Source organism: Bombina bombina, chromosome 9, assembly GCF_027579735.1.
Source record: "Bombina bombina isolate aBomBom1 chromosome 9, aBomBom1.pri, whole genome shotgun sequence".
Classification (NCBI taxonomy): Eukaryota; Metazoa; Chordata; class Amphibia; order Anura; family Bombinatoridae; genus Bombina; species Bombina bombina.
This window is the reverse complement of record NC_069507.1, coordinates 224765256-224783654: the sequence shown is the minus strand read 5'-3', so window position 1 is coordinate 224783654 and position 18399 is coordinate 224765256. Positions and strand designations below refer to the sequence as shown.

The 18399-nt window shown below is 38.7% G+C and overlaps 1 long non-coding RNA gene across 1 annotated transcript in view; it reads right to left on the bottom strand.

Moving 5' to 3' along the window:
* Nucleotides 1–3054: 3054 nt before the first annotated feature.
* The window catches only part of LOC128639622 (uncharacterized), an 87949-nt gene continuing 72604 nt past the window's right edge, over nt 3055–18399 (bottom strand). Inside the window, exon 3 of the long non-coding RNA XR_008399233.1 lies at nt 3055–3085. This is a non-coding gene — a long non-coding RNA (uncharacterized LOC128639622). The remainder of the gene's footprint in view (nt 3086–18399) is intronic.

Genomic DNA, 18399 nt, shown 5'->3' with positions numbered 1-18399 from the left:
CTGCTCACTGCTGGCTCCACCCCCCGGGTTTGGTTTTTAACCATGTTGCACTCATGTAGCACTTTCTCAGTTCCATTTTTATTACTTGATTACAAAGCGATCTTCCTCTGCGAAAGCCAATTCTCGGTGGCTGTTTGTTTTTTAAGGGTAGGTCAGTGTCAGTAATCAAGAGGGGCCAGTTGTGTTGCAAGTTTTCTGCAATGCTTTGTTTACCCAACATAAATGTTGTAGTTAATGTCATCCTTTCTTCCTGTTTCTTTATCCTCGTTGTTTCCAGCAGTTCTTGTTGAGTGTTTTTCTCAGAGAGTTATCTGTTCTTTCTCAGAGCTTCTCTTTGGTATCCTCTTTGCCTGAATTTTATTTCCATCTCTGTCAGCCTCATCACGATTACCAGGAGTGCTTCTACCCCCCTTTGACATTGTTATATATATATATATATATATATATATATATATATATATATATATATATATATATATATATATATATATATATATATATATATATATATATATATACATACGTAATGGGCGGGGAGAGGGTTAATCCTATTATATTAATTTACAATGGTTTTTATACTTAATACCTTAGTCAAGGTTTTTGGTGCAGACCCTTAAAGGGACAGTCAACCATAGAATTGTTATTGTTTTAAAAGATAGATATTACCTTTATTACTCATTCCCCAGTTTTGCACAACCAACACAGTTATATTAATACACTTTTTACTTCTGTGATTACCTTGTATCTAGGAACCTTCTTCCAGCCCCCTGATCACATGACTGTGACTGTTTATTATCTATTGTCTTAAATTTAGCATTGTATTGTGCTAGATCTTAAATAACTTTCTGTGCCTGAACACAGTGTTATCTATATAGCCCACGTGTACTTTCTGTCTCTTTGTGTTGAAAAGAGATTTAAAAAGCATGTGATAAGAGGCAGCCCTCAAACGCTTAGAAATTAGCATATGAGCCTACCTATGTTTAGTTTAAACTAAGAATACCAAGAGAAAAAAGCAAATTTGATGATAAAAGTAAATTGGAAAGACAATTAAAATTAAAAGTCCTATCTGAATAATGAAAGTTTAATTTATACTTGACTGTCCCTTTAATCATTAGTATTTTAATCAAAGAACAAGAAAGACAAAGGAAAGGGGTACAATTAAGCCTCCTTTTGGAAAGTAAGGGAATTCAGCACTCTTTTAGAAATTTTAACCATAGATTTTTTTATTTATTCATATGCATTTCCCATACACAAAAGAATCTCTACCTGAATGTTACACCAATATTACATCTAGATAGTTCACAGCAAAAGCTGTGAAAGTTATCGCATATATGTGGGACGCACTAAAAGGAAAATTAGAACTAGATTTCAATAAAAATCATAAATGTAATGAACCTATTGTTCCAAGTCATGTTTATAAATATTTTTGTAGGAAATCCTAAGGGACAAGAGACAAATTGCAGGTGAATTGTAGGTGATTTGAAATCTTTCATTAACTATTCATTATCAAGGGCCATACCCAGTGAGTATCTCCTACAAAAAGAGCTGAGTTAGCAATGCAGAGTGCATAGTTAATGTTGTGTACAATTCACCTGCAGTTCTCCTATTTTAGGTGAATTGTACACAGCATTAACTATGCAATGTGCAGAGCTAACAGGACTTTTTGTAGGAACTACTCACTGAGTTTGACTCTTAGTGATGCATAATTAACCCCTTAAGGACCAGCGACGTACCCTGTATGTCGCTGGCCTTTTTTTGGGACTTGATTGTTTTATAGCACGGCCTTTCCACCAGCATTGAGACTGCTCTATTCCACAAAGCCTGCTGGAGGGAGGGCATTAATAGCGTGTTCTTGCTAGACTTGTGCTATTATGTTCTGAAAAAGCCCTTAACGACCAGTGACATACAGGGTACATTGTGGTCATTAAGGGGTTAATGGCAGGAATTTACATTTTTCAATTCACCCGACATTCACCTCTTAATGAATAGACCCTTAATACAAGTGATTGACTAAATTTCCCCTTCTGTCAATCAATAGGTTATTAAAATTAAGACAGCAAGAAATATTTTGGATATACTGTTTAAACAGTTTATATCTGAGGCATTTGCATGTTGATCTTGATATACAGATGTATATGTAATGGATATATTTTGGTTTATGTCTTGTGACATCTTCACTAATGTGAAGTTGGATTATAAGTTTTGAGGTTGCTACAATTTAGAGTGTAAGAGATATTCTGGATATACCTTGTAGATAGTCCACATCTTCAGTGTTAAATGTCAGTTTTGATATACAGGTTTATGATTTAATATATTTTAGGATATTTTTTAATAGTGATTTTCCCAGTTCAAGGAAAAGTTTTATATGTTTTAAACATTCTTGCTATTAATGTGTGGGTAACGATCAGTTGAAAGAGAACTTGGTTTTATACATGCTAGAGGTGGTTGGTTATACAATTTTTATAGGGGCAGTGTACATCACTTTTCATATACCTGCATGTAATAGACACTACTGTAAAGAAGAATATGCACAATTACTCATCTAAACATCCAGTATAAACAATGTAAAAACTTACTTAGAAGCTCCCAGTTTAGCACTGTTGATGAGGTTAGGCTGGGACACCCAGTGAAAGGGGCTGGTAAAGCAGGAAAGACAGATTACACATACAGGAGCAGCAGGAATCTGTAGACTTCAGTCTACATCTGATACTTTAGGACTTAGTCAGGAGTCTGAAAATCAGCACAATGTTATTAAAAATAAGCAAAAATATACATTGTTACATAAACATTATCAGATGGGCTATATAAATAGATCATCTACAAAACATTTATGCAAAGAAAAATCTATTTTACAATGTCACTTTAAGGACCTTGTATGTAATATTGTCTTGAGAAAGTCTGTAAGCTTAACAGATGAAATGCAAAGAGGTGTGTTGTCCTTCAAAGGCTTCTGTATCCAGAATGCAACTCTCACTGACTCCGGTATTGTCGTTCCGAGCACAAGAGAAGGCTCACTCATGTTGGGGAAATATATTGCTGCAGAACGCTGCCAAGGGAGATGTGTCATATGTTTTGAAGTTGTACCCTGTAAGAACAGTTATTTATTGTGCTTGTTTTTATAACAATAAACCTCACCTAAATCGGAGTTGTACTTTGCTTTTTTTTCTAACGTTTGAAGATACACTATGCATCAAACAAGAAATCTATTGTGGGTTGATAAGGCCTGTTAAGGCTGACACATCTGGCCACACATGCTTTCTCTTGCTGCAATTACCTGGTATTCTTCAAAGCTTCCTAGAACAGCATTATATTGGCATGAGGAAGTCTGTGTCAAAAATGTATATTTTGGTGCAAAAAAGAAGTTGATTGTGAAATGAATTTGCATACACTTACCCAGATTCCCCAACTCTAGTGGAAAATCATTATGTGGAAGTCTGTGCAGTGCAACAATCTATTGCATGTTATAATAGTTCCTGAGCCTGCCTCAGTATGCTCCCATGAAAAGGGGCCACATTTCAACAATGAATAACAAGAGTAATAACTATCTTAGACAACAGATATGCTATATTTTATATGCTATAAATTCCAATGCATCTACCTCCAGGATGCCTGGAGGTAGATGCATTGGAATTTATAGCATATTAAATATCTGGTCCTTTCTTATCTTCAGAAAGTTAAGTGTCATATTACTACATGTTCTGTAGACCCCACAGATAGCTTACAGCTCTAGAGGGGGAATACAGTAACTAATATTATCAACAAAGGTTCATGACAATAAATATCAGACCACACGTTCCAATTAAGTGTTCTGTATTTACCGTTTCAGTGGTGAATTTGTAAAAAATGTATTTAATTTAATTTCTTAAAATTATCTTTATAATATAGTTTTTGGCAAAATCCCATGTCAATTTGATAAGCAGGATCAGTTAACACTGGGTCAATTTTAATTATGAATGGAATCAGTTAGTATTTAGTTTGGTGCAATCTGTAGAAAATTAAATCTATGAATGCGATCATGTCATAAGCCCAACTATATTTGGAAGACTGAATTGGTTGATGACATTGAAATATTAGCTATAATTAATTACACACTGACAGATGGGTTCAAAATGAATGGTTTTGTGTTTCAATCTCTATTTTACTAACACCCGATCTGGCCAATAATTGAGGTAATTGTCATGACTGACTTAAAATAATGTTACAATCAAAAATAAATCTAATAAATTTAGCTGAAATCAGAGCAGTACTGCCCTCTTTTTTTTCCTCCAAGATTTGGAGTCTACATATTCATGAGGTTAGTTCCCTTCACTACCTGTTAAACAGAGAATAGAAAGTTTATGCTCTCACAATAAAATTTTGTAACTAAATCTCACAGAAGCGGAATTATGCCCAGCTGGAAATTGCAGGATTGAAGCTAATGTACCTGATAAGTAAAGATGTCTCTGCTTAGAGGAGGCATTTATTTTGTAATCCAATATTTTAATATTTCTAGATGTCTGGCACAAAAAGTGCATCCTGAATGTGTGTGCTGTTAACTGATAAACTGCCAGACCGAACTTAAACCTATAGTGATTCCAACCCTTATTATTTCTCAATAGAAATGTCTTTTACAGCAGAGAAGATATTTAAAGGACCCCCCCCACCAAAAAAAAGCTCCGTTCATTAGAGTATTCTGTATTAAATGGACATGATACTAAAATTTTTGTCTGTTCCACCTAAAAAAAAAATTGTAAAATGTGTTACAGTACTTTGTTGGTTTTTTTTAAATAAATAATAATGTCCCTGTTAGCCAGTGAGCTGTAGAGTCCCAGGACTCAGGGAAAAGTGAGGTTAGGACCCCAACAGCTAGAAGTGGCGTGGAATAATCTTTTTTCTATTAATGTTTGTTTCTAAGTCACACTTATACTGCCATGATTGTCACTCTCTGCATTTTCAAAACCAGGTTTTCAAATGGGATTACACAATTGTGAGTTAAAAGGAAACCTATTGCAATCCAATTTCATTGCTGCCAAACAATCTGAAAGCCATTTTTATCTAGGCATGTTGAGCATATTGGCATGTTTGCTTAGTGACTATATTGTCACTTTTAATATTTAATGATCCATTTTACCTGCTGGAGTAATTGCTCTTTCGCGAGGGTGATATTTGCACTCTACTCAGTAATACTGGGGTACGCAAATGTGTGCTGGCATTACAAGTAAAGCTCAAACTGAACGTGACCTCGAATTGAAACTTTTTCCCCTTTTTGGGCGCACGCTAAATTAGCCCTTCACTAGCCCTATATTGTTTACAAATATTTCCTTTATATTTATATTGGTATTTGAAATGACTGTTTTTGTCTGTGGTATCTCTATCTATATTGAAAGTTTCTGTACTTAAAGGGCCACTAAACCCAAAATCTTTCTTTCATGATTCAGATAGAGAATATAAATTTAAACAACATTACAATTTACTTCTATTATTTATTTTGCTTCCTTTTTTAGATATCCTTAGTTGAAGAAAAAGAAATGCACATGGTGAGCTAATCACAAGAGGCTTCTATGTGCAGCAACCAATCAGCAGCTACTGAGCATATCTAGATATGCTTTTCAGCAAAGAATATCAAGAGAATAAAACAAATTAGATAATATAAGTTAATTAGAAAGATGTTTAAAATTGCATTCTCTTTCTAAATCATGAAAGAAAAAATGTGGGCGTCATGTCCCTTTAAGTGTAGGCTATAGAAAAGCTGTGTAAACATATTCAACAGAAGAGATTACAGTTGTTATTAGAGGAGATGTGATAAAAATGTTAATTTTCAATTGTTCTCTCTAAAGGTCCCGATTCTAAAAAGCTCTTTGGGCTGGTGAGATTTTATAAGACTGCTTGCCAGTCCTTCTATTTCCCTGGTGGAAATATATAAAGCCACTTTTTACTCTGAAAACAGGTTGTCTTGCTAAGGGCCGTATACTGCATTTTTGTATGGGAAGGAGATCCATACATTACTAAAGTGCACAATGAAAATCGCAATTTAAAAATCATATAAAACTAATAAATAATAACTGACCTATTCACACAAAACTACTGAGGAAAAAACTGTATTGTTAAGGTGCATAAAAATCAGAACAAAATTGTTCCTCAAAAATTATATTTGATAACAATCATATTAAATATACACAGCGTAAATCTTCATTTTAAGTACACTGGATGAGCAAAAACCAGATAGAAAATGTGTGCTTAAAAATACAAAGCTTAAAGGGCCACTAAACCCAAAATCTTTCTTTCATGATTCAGATAGAGAATACAAATTTAAACAACATTACAATTTACTTCTATTATTTATTTTGCTTCATTTTTTAGATATCCTTAGTTGAAGAAAAAGCAATGCACATGGTGAGCCAATCACACGAGGCATCTATGTGCAGCAACCAATCAGCAGCTACTGAGCATATCTATATATGCTTTTCAGCAAAGAATATCAAGAAAATAAAACAAATTAGATAATATAAGTAAATTAGAAAGATGTTTAAAATTGCATTCTCTTTCTAAATCATGAAAGAAAAAATGTGGGTTTCATGGCCCTTTAATTGTTTTGTAAAATATACTAAACATGGGCATTCCATGCCAGGGAGGAACTACCATTGGTGCAGCAGTTGCTATGGAACCCGGCCCCTAGTGATTGGGGGGGTGGTTATAGCAGCCAGTCTATATATAGCCATGTGCAGAATCTGTCTGTCTGTCTATCTATCTATCTACCTATCTACCAAAATCATTATACATAGCAGAATGTATATTATTACTGTTACTTCCTACTGAGTTACTTTTGGGGTAGTCCCCAAAAAATTTTTTGTACCAGAGCCCTCTGTAGAGTATGTCCGCTACTGATTCCATTGGCATGTATGACATTTTCTCTGAAATCACTGCATAATTCTATAATCAATTTCGCCCTACAGATCTACAAGCTTTTCTCAAAATACTCAAAATACTAATAATTCTGAAAGGACAATCTATGCATACGAAAATAGCAACAAATTTAAGGTACAGGGCAATGAAAACAACGTAATTTGATTTGTATTAGGCATAAAATTAAAGTTTAAACATACAACGGGATCTCCCTCTGTCATTTGTCTTCCATTGTGAACTTTTATGTAACTGGGAGCTCTCGTTATTTCTAAGGGAGATATCTCTCGACTCGGAGCCCTTTTTTTTTTATAGAATTTCACAACAGCTGCCCCTGCGAGTGTCTGTGTGGTAAACCACGACTAGACTGGTGAATTTTATTATATCCGGCATTGTTATATAAACAGATATAATATTAGAAAGCATGTGTGTGTACAGAAAGTGATAAATTAAGGAGATCTGATTTAATAATAAAGTTCTTTAAATTAACCCCTTTGTTCAGTGTGTGTCAGGGTTCCAGGAATCTGGCAGAGACATAAAATGCTAAATTAATCACACCTTTATTAAAATAATAAAGGAGTCCAAGAGCCAAATGACAAGCCAGGAGTCAAAGCCAGAGCTGGTAGTCAGACAAGCCAGGTCAGGAGACAAATCGATTAGTCAGACGAGCCGGGGTCAGGAAAACAAAAATCAGCGGAATCAGGAACAAGCCAGGGATCAGGAACCAGAAGGGACATTGTCAGGGTTTTTTCCCTGTTTTGTTTGCCATGTGCTGCTGGCAGCCATTTTTCTCACCTCTCTTGCTGACTATGGTGCATTGTGGGGGATGCTGCTCAGTTCCTGCACTTCCTTTTATGGCCAGACTGGTGTGCATCATCCACGTGAGACAGGATGAAGTCTCAGAATTGTGATGTCATCAATTATTATTTAAAGGGCCTCTGTTCAGTATGCTTTGCCTTTGCGTTGTCTCAGACCTGTTTGTGAGAGTTCCTGTGTATTACCAGGCTGTCTGACGTCCTTCCTGGTTCCTGATCCCTGGCTTGTTCCTGACCCTGCTGTTTTCCTGATTCCTGATCGTCTGACTATTCGCTTTGGCTCCTGACTCGGCTCGTCTGACTACCAGCTCTGGTTTTGATTCCTGGCTTGTTATTTGACTTGTGGACTTTTTATTATTTTTTTGTTATTAATAAAGGTGTGATTATTTTTGCACTTCTCGTCTCAGTCTGATTCCTGGCACCCTGACATTACGCAAAGGCCATGAATCCTGATAGTGCTAATAATCCACCTTTACCTGCCATCATTTTCAGGATGGATGAACAAGATCACCGCTTGGATCAATTTGCACTAGCCCTGCAAAACCTGCTGACTCGCACTGCACATTTGGACCAACGTGTCCCACAAGTTATGGCTGCTCCTGTTTCCGCTGCTGCACCTAGTCCTACCAGGAGCATGTCCGGTCCTGCACCTCTACCTCAGTGATATGGAGGCGATCCTATTCAGTGCAGAGGGTTTTTGAACCAGGTGAACATTTACTTTGAGATGTTACCTCTGACAGAGCTAAGGTGGGATTTCTCATCTCATTACTCTCTGACATAGCTCTTGTCTTAGCTAATCCCTTGTGGGCGACTAATAAACCTGTGATTTCAAATTACCCTGAATTTGTGGCCTCCTTTCGAAGGGTATTTGATGTTCCGGGTCGCTCTTCCTCTGCTTTTAAACGACTCATGTCCATTCAGCAAGGCACAAGATCTGTTGCTCAGTATGCTATTGAGTTCCGTACCCTTCCCGCAGAGGTTGGTCGGAACAATGAAGCCCTTGTTGCCGCCTTCTTTCATGGGCTCTCTGATGCGATTAAAGATGAAGTTGCTGCCAGAGATTTACCAGAGGATCTCGAGGCATTTGTGTCTTTTTTGATCCTAATTGACATCAGACTCAGAGAGAGGCCCTCTTTCAAGGAGCGCTTGCGGAAGCCTCCTGTTCCGTTGTCTCCTAGGTGTTCGTTCCCACCCATGCCTCCCTCTCCTCCCATGCCTCCTGGTCCCGAGTCACCAGGTACTGCTGGGCCGATGCAATTGGGATTTATGCGTCTCTCCACGGCGGAGAGGGCCTTTAGGAGGAGGGAGGGGCTCTGCCTCTATCGTGGGTTACAGGGCCACCTTTTTAAGTCTTGTCCTACACGGCCGGGAAATGCTCACACCTAAGGTCCTGTCGGGGGCAGACCTTGGGTGGTTCATCCTCATCCCCGGAACCGCTTAAGGAGAAACCTTTGGTCACAGTTGTCCTTTCCTGGGTGGACTCCTCCATAGTCACCCAGGCTCTTGTTGACTCCAGTGCTGCAGGCTATTTCATTGACAGTGCTTTTGTATCAAAGCACTCCATTCCTGTTTTGGCTCAGTCCATTCCACTTGCTATTGAGGCCATTGATGGCAGGCCCGCACTAGTTACTCACGAAACTACTCCGTTGTCCATGGCTGTTGGGCTCTCCATTTTGAAACCCTCCAATTCCAGGTGATAAACTCTCTGCATTTTCCAGTTATTCTGGATTATCCCTGGCTCCAAAAGCACAATCCCAGTCTCGACTGGTGCAGTTCCGAAATTTTGCTGTGGTCCCCGATAAGTATTTCCACTTGTCTTCAGAAACCAGTTAAAGTCTTGTGCACTTCTTTGGTATCTCAATTGCCAGAGGAGTACCAAGAGTTCCTAGACGTTTTTGACAAGGTGATTTCCGGTACGTTGCCTCCTTACCAGTCTTATGATTGTGCATAGACCTGCAACCCGGAGCCATTCCTCCTTGGGGCCAGGTTTACCCTCTGTCTGTTGCAGAGAATTGTGCTATGAGGAGTATGAGGTCAGCAGCATTATTGACTCTCGTATGTCCAGGGGCCGTGTACAGTATTTGGTTCACTGGAGGGGCTACGGTCTGGAGGAGCGTTCTTGGGTTCCCTCCTCTGATGTTCATGCTCCCGCCCTCCTCCGTGCCTTCCATGCCTGTTTCCCCAATATGCCTTTTGTCCTCCCGCGGGGGAGGGGTCTTTGAGGGGAGGGTACTGTCAGGGTTTTTTCCCTGTTTTGTTTGCCATGTGCTGCTGGCAGCCATTTTACTCACCTCTCTTGCTGACTATGGTGCATTGTGGGGAATACTGCTCATTTCCTGCACTTCCTTTTAGGGCCAGACTGGTGTGCATCATCTGTGTGAGACAGGATGCAGTCTCAGAATTGTGATGTCATCACTTATTATTTAAAGGGCCTCTGTTCAGTATGCTTTGCCTTTGGATTGTCTCAGACCTGTTTGTTAGAGTTCCTGTGTATTACCTGGCTGTCTGACGTCCTTCCTGGTTCCTGATCCCTGGCTTGTTCCTGACTCTGCTGTTTTCCTTGTTCCTGATTCCGGATCGTCTGACTATTCGCTTTGGCTCCTGACTCGGCTCGTCTGACTACCAGCTCTGGTTTTGACTCCTGGCTTGTTATTTGACTTGTGGACTTTTTATTATTTTTTGTTATTAATAAAGGTGTAATTATTTTTGCACTTCTTGTCTCAGTCTGATTCCTGGCACCCTGACAGACATCTAACAAGCCAGGTATACACAGAATCAGGAACACAGGAACTCACAGATAAGTCAGAGACAACGCAAGGGAAAAGGCAGACTGAACTGAGGCCATTTTAATAGTCAGTGATGACATCATAATTCTGGGACTGCAACCTGCCTCTCACTGATGATGTTCTCCAATTTGGCCAAACAAGGGAGCCTGGGTGTAGTGAGCAGCAGCAGGCAGCAGGTGAGGAGAGACACAGGTAAGTCAAAATTGCAGCCAAGTCGCAAATAACAAACAAAATTGGGGTGAACCCCTGACAGTGTGTTAGAGAAACCTATTGCAATCCAAATCCATTCTCATCTATGCTAAACAACATGAATGTAATTTGCATATATGTTTGATGGGCATACTGAGCTCAATGACTATTTCGTCACTTTTAACATTTTGTTCAACTGGATTTTAAAGTACTGAAACTGTAAAAGTGTGAAACCGCTCTATTGTGATATTGTGTTCAATTTATTAAGCTGAAAAGGCAGCTTAGGAGCCCCAGCTTTTCAGGCTTATGCACCTAAAACACTAGTTATGTAGCTGCAGTCTAAAGACCACTGCTCCTTAATATCCAATCTAATCTGGATGATTGAAAGCCCCTGCTCGCTCACAATTGGCACCGCACAAGCAGGGGCGGCATTACACAAGCAGCAGCATGTGCAATGTTAAATGCGGGCTAGATGAACAAGGTTAATGATAGCAAACTTCGTCTGCTGGCACACAATAAATTGAGCCTATGTAGCTGTAAAGAATATGTTCAAATGAGATATTGGGGCTGAATTATCAAGCTCCAAATGGAGCTTGATGCCCCTGTTTCCGCACGAGCCTTCAGGCTCGCCGGAAACAGTAGTTATGAAGCAGCAGTCTGAAGACTGCTGCTCCATAACTTGTCCGCTACCTCTGAGGCTGCGGTTTTCAATCTGCCCGATCCTATATGATCGGGCTTATAGACAGCCCCTGCTAGCGGACGATTGGCCGCGAATCTGCAGGGGTGGCATTGCACAAGCAGTTCACAAGAACTGCTTGTGTAATGATAAATGCAGACAGCTTATGTTGTCAGCATTTATCGATGTGCGGCGGACATGATACGTATTATCGTATCATGTCCACTTGCACTTTAATAAATTGACCCCTGTGCCTTTTTGAACGTGTTTTTGAAAAGAATCGTACCTTAGTGAATGGTTTTCAAACGTGAACGTTGCTTTGTGAACAGAAAGTCCAATGACGTTCATGACAGGGAAAATGAGATATTGGGCCGAATTATCAAGCTCTGATTGGAGCTTGATGCCACAGCAGTTGTGAAGCAGCGGTCTAAAGACCGCTGCTCCATAACTGATCCCCTGTTCTGAGGCTGCGGTCTTCAATCCACCCGATCCTATACAATCAGGTTGATTGACATCCCTTGCTAGCAACCGATTGTCTGCAAATCGACCCCTTAGTCTGAACTTTAAATGAGTAGTAGATTTTTTTTCTGACAAATTTTTAAGTTATGTCTATTTTCACTCCCCCTGTATCATGTGACAGTCATCAGCCAATCACAAATGCATATACATAGATTCTGGGAATTCTTGCACATGCTCAGTAGTCATACTTAAAAAGTGGAAATATAAAAAGACTGTGCAATTTTGTTAATGGAAGTAAATTGGAAAGTTGTTTCAAATTACTGCCCTATCTGAAAAATGAAAAATTAATTTTGATTTGAGTGTCCCTTTAATGAAAGGAAGCATCTCCTCGGTTGTAAATATCAATAGACACAACAACAAAAAATAGCCAGAATTGGAAATATATCACTATAGCTTACTAGTCACGTGAAAAAAAGTCATTATTCAGGAAACAAAAAATTACTATTCTACTCTATAAAAATATACATTAAATTAAAAAAAATATACCATGGCCACTTATTTTTTAATTGTTTCTCTTTTTATCATAGGCCAAGATTAAGAGTTTTACAAACTCGGACAAACCGTTTTCTGAATAGTTTTTTTCATCCAGGCTATTAACATAACAAACATGAATACTTCTCTTATTTAACTTTTGGTGATACATTACACTTTAGTCACTCTTTGTGAATATGTTTGATGGTTCACACTGCTTTTGTATTTGTTTGTTCATTGTCATCTGATACCTTTGTACCATGAAAAATTCCTTGTATAATATTATTTTTTTTATACTCGGCGTAATATAATGTTTTATTTTTAATATTTATATAAATATTTTTTATTAATGTACATATGAGTGTAACACTTTATTTTAATGTATTTGTGTTCTGTTGGTGCAACTTTTTATTTAGCCCTAAACCTTTACCGGAGGACTTCAGTCGCACTAACCTGACAAGTGCAAATTTACTTTCAATTTCTAATATGCGCAAGTTAGCACTGGTGCGATATTTCAATATTGCACGCTAACATTAGCACGCCACTTGTAATCTAGTCGATATTAGGTACGCTCTTTAAACTAAGATTTATTCTCCCTTAAACTCAATAGGTTCAGCCTGCAATTTTCATCACCTGTGTGTATGCTTAAATACATTATTATATATATGCTGTATATTGTTAGGTCTAAAAATACAAAACAGTGATTTATGCTGTTAGCAGAGGCGTATTATGGCCTAGGCCAACAAGGCTGGTGCCTAGGGCAGCAGATTTGGGAGGGGCAGCACATCTGTCCTATTCTCTCTCTAAAAGCCAACACACAGTACAGTGAGCAATAAAGTGCAGGCTTTTACAGAGAAGACAAGGCACATGCGCTGATTAAGGTCGCTCTTTACAGGCAGTGCTCCTTTAAAGTTTAACCATTGCTTCATTTAGAGCCTCCGGCATTTTTGCAGTGGAAGCTTTCTTGGTGAGAAACTTGACCGGGAATATGCTTCCAAGGTGAGGTTGGAGGAGAAGACCTTGTGCCGATATGCTGCCTCCCCTTGTCAGCTGTGGTTGGTCTGCCAGCACAGTGCTTATTGCAGGTCTTAGCAGCTAACAGACTGGATGCGTCTGTGCATTCATGTGATGTCTAATCATAAACTCTCAGTGCTAATGTATGTTAGCTACTAATAGCTAGCTTTCTCTGCATTCATGTGATGTCTAATCATAAACTCTCAGTGCTAATGTATGTTAGCTACTAATAGCTAGCTTTCTCTGCATTCATGTGATGTCTAATCATAAACTCTCAGTGCTAATGTATGTTAGTTACTAATTGCTAGCTTTCTCTGCATTCATGTGATGTCTAATCATAAACTCTCAGTGCTAATGTATGTTAGCTACTAATAGCTAGCTTTCTCTGCATTCATGTGATGTCTAATCATAAACTCTCAGCGCTAATGTATGTTAGCTGCTAATAGCTAGCTTTCTCTGCATTCATGTGATGTCTAATCATAAACTCTCAGTACTAATGTATGTTGGCTACTAATAGCTAGCTCTTTCTGCATTCATGTGATGTCTAATCATAAACTCTCAGCGCTAATGTATGTTAGCTACTAATAGCTAGCTTTCTCTGCATTCATGTGATGTCTAATCATAAACTCTCAGCGCTAATGTATGTTAGCTACTAATAGCTAGCTTTATCTGCATTCATGTGATGTCTAATCATAAACTCTCAGTGCTAATGTATGTTAGCTACTAATAGCTAGCTTTCTCTGCATTCATGTGATGTCTAATCTTAAACTCTCAGTGCTAATGTATGTTAGCTACTAATAGCTAGCTCTCTCTGCATTCATGTGATGTCTAATCATATATTCTCAGCGCTAATGTATGTTAGCTACTAATAGCTAGCTTTCTCTGCATTCATGTGATGTCTAATCATAAGCTCTCAGTGCTAATGTATGTTAGCTACTAATAGCTAGCTCTCTCTGCATTCATGTGATGTCTAATCATAAACTCTCAGTGCTAATGTATGTTAGCTACGGATAGCTAGCTTTCTCTGCATTCATGTGATGTCTAATCATAAACTCTCAGTGCTAATGTATGTTAGCTACTAATAGCTAGCTCTCTCTGCATTCATGTGATGTCTAATCATAAACTCTCAGTGCTAATGTATGTTAGCTACAAATAGCTAGCTCTCTCTGCATTCATGTGACGTCTAATCATAAACTCTCAGTCCTAATGTATGTTAGCTACTAATAGCTAGCTTTCTCTGCATTCATGTGATGTCTAATCATAAACTCTCAGTTCTAATGTATGTTAGCTACTAATAGCTAGCTTTCTCTGCATTCATGTGATGTCTAATCATAAACTCTCAGTGCTAATGTATGTTAGCTACTAATAGCTTTCTCTGCATTCATGAACCCATGGAGTAAATAGGAAACGGACACTTAAAAAGTTTAATTACTTGAATAATGGTTATTACTGTATGTTGTTGCATGTAAAGGGAAGTGATTGTTTCAAAGTGTGTTCTTCTTTCCCTCCCTTCCTCTCTCCCTTCTTTCTCTAAACTCCCTCACTTGCTCCCTTCTTTCACTCCTTTCCCTCACCACTTTTCTCTTCTCTCTCTCTTTCCCTCCCTTCCTGCTTTCCTTTCCCTCCCTTTTTTCCCCTCCCCTTCTTTTCTCTCCCTTCTCTCAGGGAGAAAATGGTATGAGATGCATGTAATTCAACCCATCTGTATGCAAGTGTTTTGCTAGCCCATTTTCTTTTTAATTGTTATTAAAAAAACAAACAAAACAAAAACATTTTACACAATGACCCCAAAAAATATTAAGTGCAAGAAAGGCCTAAAACCTTTAAGGGGGGGAGGCAGTAGAATTTTGAGTGCCTAGGGCAGCACAAAACATAAATACACCACTGGCCTGTTAGGGATGATTTTTTTTTTATAAGAGGTAAAAGGTGTACGGTATGTGACAAGGTATTTGACAGGAAAGGGCTATAATGTGTATATTAGGGCTGTGTGATTTTTCCGCAGATGCGGGTTTTAAACCGCGATTAACCTCCACGATTTATAAACCGTGAGAGTCCGCATTTTTTTTAAATTGTTTTTTTGTCTGATCAGCACATAACGTTTGCAGTGTAAACCCAATAACATGCCGTACATGATCAATAATCATTTGGCTCCTCACAGTGGCGCTGCTATAGTGACTGCATGCATGGAACTGACTATCTTAGCGCAGGTAGGTGCATTCTGACCGGTAGTATTGCAAGTGGATTATAACTCAGCGCTTTGGGTCCTCCTGTTTGTTAGTGCAAGAGAAACTATGTGAGTACCCCATATACTAGCTAAGCTCTCACAATAGCGCGCAGCACAGACTCCTAATAAAAGTTTAGAAGGCAGCTACTGATCAGTTTTAGCACCGGGTGTGTGGGGACCTGACACAGCATGATTGAGTGTTGCCTGACTGCTCTGGGAGGGTGGGACGAGGGAGCGCAGTGAAAAGAAGTTTGTCGATCTAGGTAAGGCCACAGGTTGTCTATCTGTGCGGGTTCGGGTTTAGCAGCAGGAGCTGCAGCGCTAATTCAGCTTGTTTTAAAAAAATTATAGCAGCACTTCCCTGCCCTCTCTCTCTCTCCCCCCCTGCTCCTTATATGGGCTTAGGTGAATGACCATTAACTAATTGAGGTCTTGTAATCTGTGAGTCTCATCGGTGGGAATAAGAAAGCACATCATAGCAGTTTTGTTTTCCTCAGACTTTAGTACTTACAGGTCAGTAATGCTGTGCTTACATACCTCACATATGTATACTTCCTATTTGCAGGAACATTTTTACAATGCCTGAAACCAAATAAGCCCCATCTAAATTAAAGATTTGAGATACTACTTAGTTGTCCCTTCTGTATTAAACAAATGTATATATTATGCCTAGTAGTACTTGAAAGTGCATACATCGGGGCATATTTAATAAGGTGCCAGCGGACATGATCCGATATAGCGGATCATGTCTGCTGCACATCGATAAATGCTGACAGCATACGCTGTCGGCATCTATCATTGCACGAGAAGTTCTGGTGAACTGCTGGTGCAACGCCACCCCCTGCAGATTTGCGGCCAATCGGCCGCTAGCAGGAGGTGTTAATCAACCCAATCGTATTGGATCGGGTTGATTTCCAGCGATGTCTGTCCGCAGCCTCAGAGCAGGTGGACAGGTTATGGAGCAGTGATGTTTAGAAGGCTGACCAGAAACACGGGGCTTCAAGCTCCATACGGAGCTTGATAAATATGCCCCTTTGTGTGTATGTTGTACATTTACATGTATGTGCATGCTGTGAAATGTGTCTGGTGTATGTTGTGTGTCTGCATCTGTGATGCTGTGTATGTGGTATGTGTATGTTGTGTGTCTGCATGTATGTGAATGCTGGGCACTGTGTCTGTGTGCATGCTGTGTATATAGTTTGTGTATGTTGTGTGTATGCATGTATGTGTATATGGTGTGTGTATGTTTAGAGTCTGCATGTAAGTGGATGCTGTGTAGTGTAGTGTTCAGTGTCTGCACGTGCAAAGTGTATGCTTTGTAGTAGGTGTTGCTGCGTGTGTGTGCTTTTTTATGTGTATGCTCTGCAGTGTGTGTTTGTATGATGTGTGTTGTTCTGTAGTTGAGACTGTGTATATGTGTGTATGCTATGTACTGTGTGTATTTTAATATATATATATATATATATATATATATATATATGTATATATGGCACAGGATTTATAGGATATTCTTTATATGTAGATGATGTTTTTTTTATTTAGAATTTAATGTATATGACATCAGTCTCATGGTTTTTAAGCCATTCCCCATCCCTGTTCTTGCCCACCACATATCACACCTTTTGCCCTCGGGGGGTTGTGGGGGGGGGTGTGTGTCCCTCTTTAGAATCTGGAAATGTTGGGAGGTATGGTATTATACAAAAATTTAAAGTGCCACTGCCTTTTTAAAAAAATAATAATTTCTGTGACGCATAACATATTTGATTCCATTGCATTCCTAGTGTTTAGTGTTTAGTTGTAACCACAGCACAGGCAGCTAATTTGATTTTAACTATTTTGTGGTTTGTATTTTTATGCTCCCAGAGTGTATTGACCATTGAAAAACATGTACATTAAGATTCTGTAGTGTTATATACTGTAAATTTTTAACTGAAAAATTAAGGTGTTTTAGTCATTTTTAATAAAATCGCAAGTTGAATAGCAAACCGCATTTCTTTTGGTCGAAAACCACAATTTTATTTTTTTTAAAACCGCGCAGGCCTAGGGGTCAATTTATCAAAGCGTTGTATTTGTTGCGATATTGAACCGCCGTAGTTATCAAAGCGTCAAGATTGGCAAATGTTGAAATTTGTGACGTAAAATACTATTCCGTAATCTCAATCCGACTCAGATCGATGCTTGCGCTATTACCGATGTTTCAACTCTATTTGAACCTTTTCCGAATTTATCAAATATTTAACAAGTACCCTCGCGTCTATTTTGACGCAGCGTACCTAGTTTTCAATCTGCCACCCTTGAGGTCGCGGATGCCATAGAACTCAGTTTGAGTCGGAAAACACAGAAAGCTTATGTTTGATGCTGCAAGAGAATGAAGTATATTACATAATAAAAGTAAATTAGAAACTCTATTAAAATTGTATAGACAAACAATACCAGGCTGCTACAGGCAGGGAGTTCCGGCACAATCCATATGCAGAGGCGGATCCAGGCAGCTAACAGGTAACAGGGGTGCTAAGCTGTGTAAAAACGGCCGGTGTAGCTGAAAATATAGATTCAAAAAGCATATACAGCAGCACTGAGGCAAAGGAGTAGCAGGGCAATCCAATAGTTAAAAAATATAACTTTTATTTAAACGTGTTAAAAGAATACACAGCTCCAAACTCCCTGACTAGTTTCGTGCCCTATAGGCACTTAATCATAGGGTAAGTTTGTCAGGTGATAGTACCTCTATTTAAAGGGACCAATACACCTGTATACAATTAAATGAAACAACACATACATAAAATACAAATATATGCATATCTCATAAAAAAACAACAAATAATT